Here is a 16,235-nt window from a genome sequence, read left to right as displayed (position 1 = left end):
TCTGCCTTTGCAGCTGCTCCTAGAGGCACCTGGTGCTGTGGATTCCTGAACCTTCTGGGGGCTTCTTTGGAATAAACTGGGTTGCTGCTCAGCTTTTCCCTGTTGGAGCCTGATTTAGCTTACCTTTCAAAATTTTTGTTTCTGTGCCTCCTCTCTCCCTTTGTCCGTGGTGATTTATGTCTTAAAGGTAAAATCGATTCACAGTGATTGCAGCAGCCATTTGGAAGGAAATGAAAGGAACCCTCTGCGTCAACCTTCCACCTTTTTCACAGACTGTTGGCCGATTCCGTAAAGATTCCGTCTGAACGAAGGAACTTGGCATCAAGAGCATTTAATAGCAGGGTAAATTTCAAACTTCTCATATGAATGAATTCAGTCCAAAGTCTTTTTCAGCCCCTTACAAGAGTTGTCCATTTCGATTATTTCATGATGTCCCATTCTCAACTTTCAGTGCCTTTCAATCGGGAAAACCAAAAGACATAAATACCATTTGTTCTTTGTTTAATGTTTTCAAGTTGATCAGAGATGAATGCAAGCCAGGGTTTCTAAGAAAAAAGAAGAAAAAAGAGCAAGCATTAAAGCAAAGATTTTATATATATATACATATTATACATACTTATACATATGATATATATGTATGCATATATAATTTTTCCCTGACTTACTAGATAGAGTTGCCTTGTGACCATCACTCTGGAAAAAATAAATCTAATGTCAATCAGGGAGCACACAGCCTGGCTCCTGCAGTGGAGTGGCACTTGGGCAAAGGATCCCTTGTAACATGCATTTCCCTCTAAATGATACTGTCATTGGATGGATTTTTTGTGTCAAATAATGATAATTCATCTTGAGGTCTAAGCATATCATACCACATGTTGATTAATTATTCAGGGAAAGTTAAGAAACATTTTCATTTTCCTAAACAGAATCAACCAAACAGAAGGAGCCTTGGCGGGCAAACCCATGGATCCTGTCACCTCCACAATTCAGATGATTCCTTTGCCTTCCTCTTAGTAACTGTTTTAAGTGCATACTCAGTCCTCACCTCATGGTAGATGATGTGTCTGCAAAATGGTGGATTTTTTATGTGTTTTACAATAAATGAGTTAGAAAGTTATTGGAAAACAGACATTAGAAGGAAGATTTCCTCCTCCTTCTTCCTCCCCTTCCCCCTCCTTCTCTCCTCTCTCCCTCCATCCTCAATTCCTTCCTCCCTCCTTCTGACCCTCCCTGCCCACTTTGTTCCAGAGTTCAGTCTATGAGAAAGAGAAGAAGAAAAGAATAAGAGACATTGCACTTGACCTATGGCTAACCCCCACCCGCCCCCCCCACCCCGCCATGAATGACAAGCCAGCGTCCTTAATTTTACATCCACTATTTGTGCTTTCTGAAGTCTCCTATTGTTTTACTCCATCGACTTTATCCTTTTTCTAAAGCTATGACCTCACTTTTATTTTCCCAAAGTTGTCCTTTATACTTTCTTAGAAACTCAATTTTTATCTTAATTCTACAGTGATTGCTATCTTGTTTCCAGAAAAAAAAGAAAGGAAAAGAAAGAAACACAGGCAAAAAGCAACGACTCTGCTGACGAAATCCCATGTGGAGATTAGTTGCTGCAGCTCTGGAGGACTTGGGGACAGTGTGCAGGCAGCGACCCACACCACGGCTGTGCATGGTCGGTGCACAAACATCTGGGTATTTGCAAGTATCCTCATCCTGGGGTGGCACATTGGGAGCAACCATCTGGATGTGTGGCTACATTTCTCATTTCTTAGATGGGTTTTTAAGACTGTTGTACGGGAACTTTCAGCAATGGGGCATGAACAGTAAATTCAACGGTGTTTTTCACACTGCACAGTGCCAGACGAGGACCTTCACGGTGGGATGTGCATCAACATCTAAGTGGTATAATTACATGTAGCTAGCACAAGCGCATACAAATTACTGTCATGTGCTTAAAGTATTAATTCAGAGAATGTAAGCCTTTGAAATACACCTTAGTTTCTATAATCTTATATTGACATTGCACCATTAAATAAAAAATTGGCCTGTTGGGTAAAATAATTGTATGATTTCGGCCTCCATCAAACTTTGGTGAGCCTGATTTCATAAGAAAGCCACTGCTGATGGGACGGAATGTTAGAGGAGGAGGGAGTTCAGTGCCAGGAAATGGGGTGAAGTTGGTCATGTTCAGTGCCTGCTCATGGAAATGTCTTCTTGCATCTGGGGCCACACAGCCATGTAGCAGAGTCCACCGGCAGAAGCCGGGAGTCCCCACAGCCTCATTTTCTCTGGGGCAGAACCTTCCTCTTCTATCAGGGAGTGAGGAAAGACAGCCTCCCCCTCTACCAGGTAGACAGGATGATGGCAGAGGAAGGTGCCTCCCTGTCAGTAAGGTGAGTGAGCAGCAGCCCAGAGCACAGCCCTCCAGCCGGTGGGCAAGCACAGGGCCACGGCCTCTGCTGACAATGCTACAGCCCTGATCTTAGGGACACGGCGTGCTGAGGCCCAGTGGAGACACAGCGGCACAGGGCTGGTGCTGGAGACACGTGCCGGGCACCTGCCCGCCGCCCCAGCTCGCAGCTCACAGTAACCGGTGACCTTGGAAATCAGGGCTGATCCCAGCCTCACATTTATTCCAGCAAATGCTACAACTCCTTTCAAGAACTAATACATTTTAATTAGAGGGAGGGCTGAGCCTCTTGTTTTGGTGCCATTTTTAAAGACATAAAATACCGACCACAGTAGCTTCCACAGATGGCTGAAAAATGGACTGTGGAGTGGTGATAGCACTTTTATGTGTTTTAAAATTGTATTATTTCCCAAATCTAAAGAATTAATTGGCTAGAGCGTCCCATGGCTTCCTAATAGGAAACAGTGTTAGATGTAGTTATTGAAAAATGAAAGCATTTTCTCCTGAAATTCTCTAGATCTCAACTCTTGAATAACTGTGTTCCTTTAAACAAAATGTTAGTAGTCGATATTCTGTTTTCTAAAGTGGAATATTAGTTTCAGGGTCAACTGTTTCTGTAATGCTCGTTACCTTCTCTGAGGCTTAAATAAATGTTTGCCTTGGATAGTCAAGTACTTGAGAGATGTTCCCACTTCTCTTTAAGGACGCGAAGTGTCCCCTCCCAGAGCAGCATGTTGGGTCCCCACAGCATGGCACCTGCACAGTGTCCCTGCCCATCACCAGATGGCAATGCATTGGAAAGGAGGGGTGGAAGCCAGGGTATCCCATTTATACTCAAGATAGCCACAAAAAGGGGCATCTGGGTGACTCAGTGGTTGAGCATCTGCCTTTGGCTCAGGTCGTGATCTTGGAGTCCCGGGATCGAGTCCCACATCGGGCTCCCAGCATGGAGCCTGCTTCTCCCTCTGCCTGTGTCTCTGCCTCTCTCTCTGTCTCTCATGAATAAATAAAGTAAATCTTTTTAAAAAAGATAGCTACAAAAAACTGAGGAACTTATATATTTCCCAGAGCTTCCAGTTAACCTGCTGGTGGGTACAAAATAAATATATAGATTTTTTGTTATTTCTTATACTTACATTGCCACCAACCACCACAGAACAGGAGCTAATATTTTCTGCTGAATTAAGCACCGTGAACTCTCCCTGTAGCTTTCCGCAGCTCCATCACACATTTTACTTACTTCTCTAAGCTCCATCCTCCACCCACCATGGGGTGTTTTTAATTCTTTTCCCGTATAAAATGTGCTATCAGCAATTCTACGGCTCCGGAAAACAGTGCCCAGGAATTAGCAGGATCGAAATCTGTAATTAGAGAAAAACACATATATACTCACTTTGTACTCTGACCAACTGTTTCCCTTGACAGACACAAGCACCCCGTCACATTTTAAGTCAATGTCAATTATGAATAATGGATTATTTGCAAGAAAACAACACAAAAGTAGATTCTGGACTTCTATCTAGGTTAGAGTGAGTTCACAACAGATTTTTTTTTTTTTTTAAGTATCTTCCTTTGTTAGTGCTGTTGGTGGCAAATGATTTATTGGACTAAGTAATGCAAAAGGTAATGAGATTACTTGTTTTTGAAATATGAGTATCCGTTCGGTCTGAGAACTCCCAGTCCACACTCCTTTATGAATAATCTCATGCAGTGTTGTGGACGGTGTGTTCTTGCACTCATTCCAGGGAGCACCACAGCCGCCCAATCCCAGGAGCCCCAGAGGATGCCACAGTGAGGACAGTGGTTATACTGAGGGAAAGAAAGAGAGACTAAAATTGGAAGAAAGCACCCAAGAGGCTTCAACAAGGTTCCTAGTGTTTTAACTAAATTCTACCATGTGAAGCTGGGCATTGGTTGCATTATTCCTTGTTCTGTCCCAGTGTTCTATGGGGGTTCTTTCTGGGTAGAGCAGTGGTCCCACTTGCCAAAGGGAGGTGCTGCCGCCCATGCACAAGCACATCACCAGGATGTGACAGCAGTGGAGATGAAGTGCTCTGAGCTTTGGGTGGAAGAGGAGTTGCTTTGGGGAGAGTTTTATGTGAGCTGCAGGCAGTAGGGCCGGCTCCTCTCAGCTCTTCTCAAGTCTGCTTCATGTAGGCATGACTCAGGTGAATTTGGGGTGGAGGGCGAGGGATGATGGAAATGTTGCTGGATCCTGATCTAGAGAGGAACAAAAGTAAGAAGATAGCCCTGGGGCTCAGATACGTGAGACAGTGGAGACTCCGGCTTCTAGAACTTGATGGTAGAAGAAACCATGCAGGCACAAACTCACTAGGATTTTGCAAACACCTCAGGAGGGTTAGGGTTAGGGTTAGGGTTAGTCATCCCAGAGAAGAATTTTCATGGCAGAGGATGGCATGACCGCAGGCACCAGGTGAGCTGCTCATCTGCTAGGGTTTAAGTGTAATGACATTGATCCATGAGACTGTGAGTCTCATGTGGGTAAGGTGGGTAGGGTGATGCCTGTGTTTCTACTGTTAGATCTCCAGCTCCCAGCATGTTCTCTGGTTGGAGGCACATAGGAAGGAGTGAAGTTCCAGGACCATCCAGGGGGACTAGAACCACAAAAGGCCTGTCAAGTGGAAAATAGAGCTTGGGGTCAGAATCAGCCACTTGCTGAAAACCAGACCTGGCGAAGAGAGCAAAGCGGGACATACCTCGACTCTTTCTCCCCTCTCTCAGTCTATCCTCTGTCCATCAGTGCCTCCCAGGGGCTAACCCAAGTCTTTATTGAGATGTGATACACACATCATGAAATCCACCTCTTTAAAATATACAACTCTGAGAGGCAATCCAAGAAACAGACTCTTATTTCTGGAGAATGCACTGATGGTCACCAGAGGCGAGAAGGGGTGGAGGGAGGGGGGCAGTGGGTGATGGAGATGAAGGAGGGCATCTGTCGTGATGAGCACTGGGTGATGTGTGGAAGTACTGAGTCACTATATTGTACACCTGACACTGGTATAGCACTGTATGTTAACTACACTGGAATTAAAATCTTATTAAAAATAAAATACACAACTCAATTCAATGGCTCTTAGTATATTCACAGAGTTGGGCAACCATCACCAAAACCTAATTTTAAAACTCTTTCATCGGTCTGGAAAGAGACTGTGTACCCATTTGTGGTCCTCTCCACCCGCCCCTGCCCCAAACCCTGGGCAACCACCCATCTACCATTTCTATGGATTTTGACCTTTCGAGATGTCTCATAAAGTGGGAATACGAGATAATGTTGTCTTTTGTGCCTGGCTCATTCCATGTGGTGTGTCTTCATGGTATATCCTTCTAATGGCTGAGTAATATTCTATGGCATGAATACACCACATTTTGCTTACCCATTCATCAGTTCATGAACATTTGGTTTGTGTCTAGTCAAATACAAGTTTAAGTTTCTAATTCTCTGCAATCCATGTTAACAATATGGCAGGAAATGGAATGTGATAGATACAGCATCTTCAATAAAAGATCTAAAAACACATATTGATATCGTGCAAATGTTAATGTGGGAGGCAGTTTTAAATGTTTCTGGGACATATTTTTTGCATTTCCAAGTAGATTACATTTTATATATGGGAGTAACTTATATGGGAGTAACTTATAATTAGTTATGGGGGTGAAACTTATCTGAAACATGTCTTTAGTATAAGCTGAATATCTCAAATCTGGAACCAATAGATTAAAAACTCCTGTAAGAAATGGGTGATTTAACCCATTAAAAATTCCTAATTAAAGGAAAATAATTCCCGAGTCTTTGCCTTAATGACTTTTTTGGCTTGAGAATAGAATCCCCTTCAGGGCCACAAGAATAGAGCTTTTCTAAAAATGGTATTACAAACTATTTGAATTATCCAGAATTTGGGTTTGAGACTGTTTATATTGATCTTTTATATTTCAGGCTACCAGTAGGTATCTCAGTACCTCCCTTAGTACCAGAGTAAGTACACGAACTCGATGTTGAGATCCTTTCCAGTGCTGACGGTAGTTAGCTGAGCAATTCTTTTTTCCCCCATAAGAGCCAAGGGACAATGCCTAAGTGTTCAGTGTGCTAACTCTTTCCCTGAAAATAAATAGTGCTTTTGGTATTCACTGCTATGTTCATGCTGTTTTTTTGGCCCTGTAGCCAGATATTCATTGCCAGGCAAGAAATGGTCGGGGAATTCCTTTTATGAAGGACTCGCGGATCTAGATACCTATTAACTCACCAAGCAAGGTCACTGAGCATCATTCTACGTGAGCCTCTTCACCTCCTCTAAATATTTCCATACATGTGGGATTATAAGGGAGAGCTCCCGTCACTCCAAATAATCAAATCCTATTAGAAATCCCGGGTACCCCATTATCTTTTCAAATTCTCAGAATGCCGATGCTAAAGAACAAATCTCAATAGCTCTCGAAATAGCTCCAGAGACTTGTTTTCAGCCAACCTGTGGACTTTTTCATTACTCATCCTGCTGAACACATGAGCACCTCACAGCCTGGGAACATGGCAAGCATAGCCATTCTAGAAATCTCTTCTGCTCATCCTTTTTAAAAAAGGTGAGCGACACCATTCCTAGATATCCTAGTCAAGAGCACCATGCTGCCAGGACAGCGGAGAACCTGAAGTACTTGCCCCCAGTTGTGTGTCACTGTATTCCCCAGCTTCCAATCACTTCCACACACTATCAACCTGCCGACCGCTGGGCGCTTTTCATCAGCTCCAAAGCAGTGCAGTTTAGGGAACTAGCTAAGTACTATTCAGCCCAATTATGGAGAAGGACGATGCACAGCAGAACAGAAGGAGCGTTCCGAGCCTGGGCTCCCATGCCAACTTTACCATCAACTCTGCTTTCTTAAATGACCAGAAAATGTGGGAGAGAAAAATGTGGCTTCTGCAAATAAGTCCACGCTCTTTTATGATTCACAGCATGTTTTATTTTTTTATTAATGCACAATTTTGTTTTCCATATTATTAGTAGTTGCTCCCTAAATTCAGATAAATTTTTTTTTTAAATAAGAGATAATATCTCGAGTAAGATAACACTGCTTAAACAGGCATGAAATGATGCTTGTTCACAAAAGTATCGGTAACTAGGTAACTGCTCACCTGTCAGCCACATGTGATGCGGCCCTATTTATGTGTATTGTCCTAGCTTATTATTTATAGCATCCCTTTTCCTCTCCCAGAAATGTCCCAGTGCAGGCAATAAATTATTTCCCCATCCTAATTATAAGCTTCTTTCAGGGCCTTTGCTTTCTTGGTATTTTCATATATCATTTGATTTAAGATGCTTTTTCAGAATCCTGTCGGCCGAGGAGAGGGAGAGGTGGATGCCCTGACCCTGTGCATGTGACTCTGCATGGAAGGGGGGATGGAAGGAAGCAAGGGGGAGGCTGGCAGGCTGGCTGCACACGTGGGATGAAGTGCTGGCTGCCTCAGGCCGGCCACATACCAGAGTCTTTGCCTGGAAATATGTGACATACGGTTATAGATAAGGAGCAACATTCACCACGAGAAATTTCTTTCTTTTTAATAAAAGAAACAGCAACAAAAATGAGTAATTTTGTTCTTTAAAGTTTTTTTTTTTTTTAAAGATTTTATTTATTTAGCTCCTACCTGCTTTGCCCTGGAAGAAACCCCCTGCTCTCCACCTGAGAGCAAGTCCTTCAGAGACCTCAGAGGAAGCTGAGTGTCACGCTCTGCTGGCTGTGTCTGCTCTGAGGGTCAGAAAGTGCCCTGCTGTGGCACCAGCACTGAGGTCACATCAGTCCCACTTCCCCACATGCCTCAGGACCATGGATCAGGGGTCCAGTCTTCTCTCCTGGCACCACCATGGCCTTTATAGCTCTTCTTCCTACACTCCGTACCTATTTATGTGTAGGTTTATTTGCTTAAGCTCTGCCTCTCCAGGATGTGAGGGCTGGGGTAACTTTGTCCTTTTTTTTTTTTTTTTTCCTTACTTTTCACTTTGGAGGGTTGGAGTCATCTATCATCAGATCATATAATGCTGAGCACCGAGTAGGAGTCCATTGAAGCAGGCAGCTAAAGTGGCCATACGTGTTACCTTCACTCACTCACACTCCTTTGCAAATGACTTTTCCAATGCTCCCCACAAAAGTGGGATCTGTTTCCTCACCTCATGGCCTTGGGGATTGCTCTGATCAATGGTAAATTAGTAAATATCGCTTACACAGAGGATTGAGAAGTCCTTGCCTTTGAACCTTATTCCCTCTTGCTCTGAAAGTCCTGTGACTGCCACCCCTGCATAAGCCTGAACTAGCCTGGGCAAGATGAACAGGTGGCCTATGGCCTCCACCACCTCTGTTGAAGGTGAACACCAGCTACTGGACCCTGGTGACTGCCCATGCACGGTAAGCCCATCTCAGCTGAGGGCAGAGCACACCTCTCATCCAGAGCATCATGAGTAAACAAATACAGTTGGGGCCCTTTATCCGTGGCCAACCGCAGCTGGGAAGCAGATGATCCTCCTGACTTACTATCCTAAGGTCAATAGTAGCCTGATGCTACTTCCCAATGCCTGCATCATGCATCTCACTCCATCATCACATGGGTATTTTACGCTGTCTCAAGAAGAAGAGGAGTGCAGTACTATGAGATATTTTGAGAGAGAGAGAGAGAGAGAGAGAGACCACGTTCCTGTAACTTTTATTACTATATGTTGTTATAATTGTTCCACTGTACTATTGTTGATCTCTTACTCCTCAGAATTTATAAATTAAACTTTTCACAGGTGTGTTGGCCTGGGTACAAACAGTGTATACAGGATATGGTACTATTCATACTTTCAGGTATCCATTGAGGTCTTAAGAACGTAAGGGTAAGGATGGATGACTGTAGTTCTATTTAAAGCTACTTGCAGATAGTTTATTACGCAGGAAAAACTAATTGGCATATCCAGTAAATTGCGGAAGGAATGAATGAGTCATGGTCTCAGAACTTGCAACAAACTAGACATCTGTGTATGTATATTTATTTTTATACATATAAAGCAACGTGGATGTTATACATATTTATGTCCCTCTGGTACACATTAAGGAAGTTCAATTCTTCCTATTAGTATTAGAGTTCTCCAGAGAAACACCCAAAAGGAGATACCCCCAACACACACACCGAGATTAATTGTGAAGAATTGGCTCTGTAGTTATGGAGGCTGGAAAGTCCCATGATCTGCAAGCTGGAGACCCAGGAGAGCCTATGGTGTCATTCAGTCTGAGTCCAAAAGTGTGAGAACCAGGGGAGCTTATGGTGTGAATCTCAGTCCAAGGGCAGGACACATGTCGGGACCAGCAGGCAGGCAGGGGAAGGGGATGATCTTTCTTTCCTGGGGCCCTTTATCTATTAGGCCCTCAACAGACTGGATGATGCCATCCACACAGGGGAGGGTCATCTGCTGAGCCAACCCATTCAAATGTTAATCTCACAGGTAAACACCCTTACAGATGCACCCAGAATAATGCTGATCTGGGTGCTCCCTGGCCCAGTCCATTCAGACACATAAAATTAACAATCACATTGTTAGAACACTCACTCACTTTGTCGATTGGTTTTCTACAGCTATTGCCTTACTAAAATTACTTGTCCAGATGATTTCCAGCTGGAATCTGAAGTATTGCCAGCTGGCTGAGCCTGAATTTAGAGGTGAGGAGACCGAGTCCAAGAAAGGACTGGGGACATGCCTGAGGTCATGGCGCTATCAGCAGTGGGCCAGTCTCAGACCCAGAGCCTGGTGCAGTTAGGAGACTCCGAGCGTGGAGGACTGTGTGACCTCCCTGGGTTCTATGAGCAGAGCTCCCTACCTGGCAGGAAGCATCTGTGGTAGAGTAGGTGCTCTGTTGGAAGGCCTGAGGGCCCAGTCCTGCCGTCGGGGCCTTGGTGACAAGGGGTGGGTGGTGGGGATGGCAGTGGTGGCCGTGGCAGTGGTGTGCATGCTCATGTTCTGCCTTGAAGCCCATGGCAGATTCAGGTGCAGAACGTTGTGTTACTCAGGAGAGGGAAAATGAGTCCTTGATGTCCACGGGACCACAGGCAAAGCTACTCGTTCCATTTCTCTGTTTTCATAACAACGTCTACAAATGTCCACTGGCTGAAAAGTTGTAGATGCATCTGGGTCATTGGAAGAATCTCTGAGGACAGGAGAACAAATGTTTACTGAAACACTAGATTCTACATTTCTGACATGATCTTAGTGGTCTCAGTCATTGAGTCTGGGAGCTTCTTGCCTCTGGCTCCCTTTCCTTCTCTCTGGAAGCTTTAGATTTTGTCTCTAGTTTTTCAGGGGGAAAATTCTGATTACTTGTGTCCTAGAAGAAGAAAATCACACAAGCCTACAATATAAAATCATGATTGTCCTCAGTGCATAGCTTTTAGTAGGGCTCTACTACTGAAAGTTCATTAAAACCTTTTTGGTTTTGTTCATTAAAAGACAACAACAACAACAAGTTTTTTGCCCCTGCTCATTAGGCTTCCGGTAATATTTATATTTTGTAAATGTTATGAAATGGTCAGTCAAGTGCAGCCACAGGAAGAGACTCAGGAGAGGCTGAGCAAAAACAGAGTTCATGATGCTTACAGGTCCCGGGTACCCAGCATGTGATGTAGTGCCACATGCAGAGACACTAGTGTGGTGGTGGTGGTGGGGGGGGGGGGCGGCGAGTGGCAGCAAGGGTTGAAGTGGGTGGAGGTGAGAGGGAGGGCTCAGGCCCTGACCTTTATGGGGGTTTCCTAGGGAAGGTCAAGGCAGAGCAGGGTATACAGGCTTGGATAATTTGGGTAATTTGGGTGGGTTTTGTGCTGCAGGAGCCCCCCTGGCTTGCCTGGCTTGGCCCCTGGGATAATTAAGGCAGAGGATAATGTCTCCTGGGGTTTGGGGCCAGAGAGGGAGGTGACTCTGGCTTGGTTAGTGTGTCTATCAAAGGCATGTTCCTGGCTGGGCATTTTGCTATCTCCAAGACTTGGCTAACTCCAGGAAGGGTAGTCTCTTGCCAGCCCAAAATGTTTCTGAAGATGCAAAATACCATAATATGCAGAAGATTTAAAGTATTTACACTATAGTTTATATTTCTCATTTTAGATTCTTATAATAAAGACAAAAGACAAAGAAAAGTTAAACTTTATAAATATCCATACATAATCAAATTTGCTTAAAACAATCATAATTAAGGCAGGGTGGATGCAAGGAAGGAACAAACACCGTATCCAAAAGGCTCACCATTCAACTGATAAAAGGCACAGTCAGCTTCTTGCCCAAGACCCTTGCCTCCTCCAAAGAAAGAGGAGAGGTTTAAATGTCTACAAGGCAAGGTGAGGGGAGTGGCTTTGTATTCTCAGTTGTTTCAGATTTCACTGATGCCCCGCGAAGCCAGCCAGCCTGGCCCACATGCCCGGCTAATCAGCAGGAGGCCGACCGCAGGGGCCATCTGTGGACGAATGAGGATGCATCCAGTCTTAAAATGACAGTGCGCGGTCCAGATTGAAAGCTGCTGGCCATTCCATGGGCTAATGGATTATCGATCTCAATGGAGGAGACACATTTAGAAGGTAGAGGTTGGGCTTATGGAGGGTTTGTAAGGCTGCGTCTGCGTGAAACAGCACCACACAGAGGTACAAGCTTGGTACTGCTTCGCCCGGGATGTGGCTGCGCTCAGACACAGAAGGTCTGAACAGGTCTGCACAGAGGCGAGTCTTGGGAATGTGTACACTCCATCAGAGAAACATTGTCTGACCTGTAGCTCTTCCATATTATATTTCAGTGGAAATTGCATGTTTCTGGATCTTGGATATGTTATTTAAAATTGAATTTACTTAGAAACATGAGGCATTGTTACTGGAAAAAAATACAGCTAAATATAATGCTCTATATTTAGTTTTGTGTTTGGAAAAAATTACCAAATATCCTCTGTTTTAGCCTATTGGTTGGTAGGATATTGGTGATTTTACATTTTATTTCTTTTCAAAGTAATCTGCATGTTCTGATTATTCTAAAGTGATTGCATTTCATGTAATTCAGTGTATTTACAAGAAAACCAGAACGATGGTTTTAAAAGGCAAACGTTATTAGTCTGAAAATGAGGCTGTGGGTTAGTCTTCTTTCAGGGACATATTCTCTTATCTGCCTGCTTATTATTGTAATTCAGTCTGATGGAAAAATGATGCTCTCCACTGCTGTGATTATTTCATGTTAATTTATATTCATCCTTGCTCAGACTCATGACTTACAGAGACACATTTTTCCCCCTTAAAAGCACCGAATGCATGAATCATTGCTGAGTGCCTCCATGATTCAGGGTATGTTTGTGGCAGAAATGCATGAATGAGTGTGGTGGCCATTTACTTATGAACCTAGTTGGAGACTCAGCCATCAATCTGCCCACGATGAATTCATAAGGACTTGAGCAACATCCATGCAGAATGAATTACAGGGCCTGTCACTTTGCAGTGGGCATGCATGATACACAGATGTGTTTACCATGTTATTACCGCCAAGGTACAAACACCTTTAATTCTGTTGGTTATTATATAGCTGTTAAATTGCCAAATGTATACTTGTGGCTGTTTTGCCAGTCTGAAAGGAATGCTGGAAACTTCTTTAATTTCTGAAACATGACTTGTCGATACAAGATCAGATTTAAGAAGACACAGAATACTCAAAAGAGAAGACTGCAAAATAAGCATTTTTAACATTAACTGATTCTTTTTTTCCTTAACCACTTTGAAGGGTCTCAGATTTCTTAGCTGACCTTGAAAGAATTCTATCTTTGCACCTTGGAATCAAAATTTACCAAATCTATTCCTATCATTCGACTCTTCAAACACTACTTCTGCTTCTAATGAATCGATGTGCCTCTGGGATGTCATGGCTAATGGAGACAAAGAGCTATGTCCTTCTGGTTGGATAAAATGGAGAAGATCGACCTCTGGGGAAAATAGGGTACAGTTTCAAAAAAAATTTAAAAAGCAGTCCTTCCTAACTTCTTTCTCCTTGAGAGCAAGGTCAATTTTGAATTTAAGTGGTATTTATTTTCTTTTAATGATGCAATAAAAAAAATACAACAAAGCCAAAGAAATCAGAGTGGTGTTCCTGTATCTTCCCTTCCCCTACTAGTGCTGAAAAATCCTCAGATCTGTTAGCCTGCTGTGGCTGTCACTATTTACTGCCTCTTCAGCTGCTACCCTCTCCCTTCTTTTGGCTGCAGGGACCTGATCTGGTCTGGCCACCCCATCCCACTCGGGGAGATGAAATCTAGTCTGAGCCAGGCATGCCCACTTGGCGCTCCTTTGTGATTGGTCTAGACACGAGCAGGTGACCCACTCATGGCTAATGACACATGAGGAGGGCATGCCAGGTCCCTGGGAAATAACTTTCCTCTTTAATAAATAGAAAATCAGGGCCTCTGGCTGGCTCAGCAGGAGGAGCACAGAACTCTTGATCTCCTGGTGGTGAATTTGAGCCTTAGGTAGAGCATGCTTAGATAAGTAAACAAACTTAAAAAAAATAAATAGAAAATTTTTACACAAGGTAAAGATCTTTTTGCCATCCTCGTATTCCTCCCTGTTCTGTGTGCTGTTCTGGAGGACTTGACATGTGGGTTTGAGGCAGCCACGTTGGGGTCATGGGGGTCTAGCCCTTTGGAAAACAGGCCAGGAATATAGAGTGAGATAAGGGGGCAACTGCCCCAAGAGTGCCCACCATGGTAGGCAGAGTAATAGCGAAGAGGTGTCTGTCCTCATTCCCAGATCCTGAGAATATGGGACATCGTGTGCATGGAGAGCGAGAATAAATGGAAGACTATCCTGCATTGAGGGGGGGGTTGTCCAGCATCACCACAAGGTCCTTAAATGGGAAAATACAGGCAGAAGGGTCATTGTCACAGTGGTGCAACATGAGAAAGACTATTCTGGCCGTTGCTGGTTTTGGAGACTGAGGAAGGGCCCAAGAGCCAAGGTATCCAGGCAGCATCTAGAAGCCAGAAAATACAGAGAATTGGGTTTTCCCCTAAGTCCTGCAGAGAAGAATGCATCCTTGTAGACATCTGGCTGGAGCCCCATGAGGCCCATTTCAGATTTTTGACTTCCAGAACCATAAGATTTGTGTTGTTTTGAGCCACTAAATATAACTTATTATAACAGCAGCAGAAAACTAATATACCCAATTAGAGATGTTCATTTTTGAAAGCAAATGGCTATATGAAGCTTCTGTCAGCTCAGTTTTCTGTTCTTTCTCTCTGAGCTCACATGAATGGCGTGTGTGAGCGTGCCTTAGCCTCTGCTCCTGTTTGGAGCATTAGGAACAAAGGCAGTGATGAGCTCCTGGAACGTGTGCTTTTGCTTTCCATTGACGTGCATCTTGCACTCATGCCGCATTCCCATGTTCCTGTGGAAGTGTTTAGCTTGATCTCTGGACTGTCTCAGAGCAAACTGAGGGCACTGTCTCAGCTCCAGCTGTGAGCTTGGCTCTGCTCCATCAGGGACCTGACTGTGGAGGCTGCAGTGGCCACTCACAGGGCAGGCCTACCAGGGGAGGGGCGCTGGGAGTGCTCCCTGTGCAGTAGACTCAAAATGATCCTACTAAATGTCTTTTGGGTTCTCATGGAAAAAATTGTCAAGGCAGAGGGATGCCTGGGTGGCTCAGTGGTTGAGTGTCTGCCTTTGGCTCAGGTTGTGATCCCGGGATCCTGGGATCGAGTCCTGCATTGGGTTCCCCCCAGGGAGCAGGCTTCTCTCTCTGACTGTGTCTCTGCCTCTCTCCCTGTGTCTCTCATGAATAAATAAATTAAATCTTTTAAAAGAATTGTCAAGGAGAATTGTCAAGAAACAGCTGAATATTTGAAACTAGGGACATGCTCGTTTCTTTGACTTTTCCTTTCCTTGTATTTGTTTGGATTTGGTTCTCTGAGGAAAAGCCTATGAAGACATCATGGCCATCATGGAGCTGCAGCAGTGAGGGAGGAGTTCAGAGTGAAGTGATGGGGGAAAGGATGGAACCCTGTAGCCTGACAGCCAGGATTCTCAATGACAGAAAGCTGGGTGGATGGATGGGACTGTGTCTCCCTTGAACCCCTGTCAGAGATGGACAGAGTCCAGGTTGTACTTGGCAGTCAGTGAGGACAGTGAAGAGATGAGAGAGGCGATGTTAGACCAGGTATAAAGGTCTCTGAATTTAAAGTCAGGAGAATGAGCTCAGTGACAAATACTCTGACATGAGCTGAGGTCCACGGTTGAGGCTTTACAACATTGGAAAACTGTGTGGCACCGTTGGCTATTTAACTATGTGGCCATTAACTAGTTAGCCATGGGGCACTAGCTAATAACTGTTAGCTAATTAACTGTGTGGCACTATTAACTAGATAACTGTGTGGCCCCATCAGTTAATACTAAAAAGCTACCTGCAATTATTACCCAGAAGTTGTAATTCCTCATTATCTACTCAAGGGAATGAGTGCACATGTCCATCAAAACAGGAGTACAAGGCACCTAGCTGGCTCAGTCAGTAGAATGTATGACTCTTGATCTCAGGGTTGTGAGTTCGAGCCCCACGCTGGGTATAGAGATTACTTAAAATAAAATCTTATCAAAAAAAGGTGTACAAGTGGCTGATAGCCACTTTGTTCATAATATCTAAAATCCAAAAATAATCTAAATGATTATTAATAACTGAATGGATAAAAATATTGTGGCCTATTTATACAATAGAATATTGTGCTACAATTAAAAAAGGAAAAAGAAAGAATGATTGCTACACACACACAACTTGAAACTCAT

General features: G+C 43.9%; 1 long non-coding RNA gene across 4 annotated transcripts in view; it reads left to right on the top strand.

The window, feature by feature from the left end:
* The window catches only part of LOC112676424 (uncharacterized), a 126,337-nt gene extending 120,383 nt beyond the window's left edge, over window positions 1-5,954 (top strand). For all 4 annotated transcript variants that reach the window (XR_007406134.1, XR_007406135.1, XR_007406132.1 and 1 more), the window contains 2 exons: window positions 188-342; window positions 1,535-5,954. This is a non-coding gene — a long non-coding RNA (uncharacterized LOC112676424). The remainder of the gene's footprint in view (window positions 1-187; window positions 343-1,534) is intronic.
* Window positions 5,955-16,235: the final 10,281 nt, after the last annotated feature.

This window comes from Canis lupus, chromosome 26 (assembly GCF_003254725.2).
Source record: "Canis lupus dingo isolate Sandy chromosome 26, ASM325472v2, whole genome shotgun sequence".
Taxonomy (NCBI): domain Eukaryota; kingdom Metazoa; phylum Chordata; class Mammalia; order Carnivora; family Canidae; genus Canis; species Canis lupus.
The sequence above is the reverse complement of the archived record's forward strand: the minus strand, read 5'-3'. Positions and strand labels throughout refer to the sequence as shown.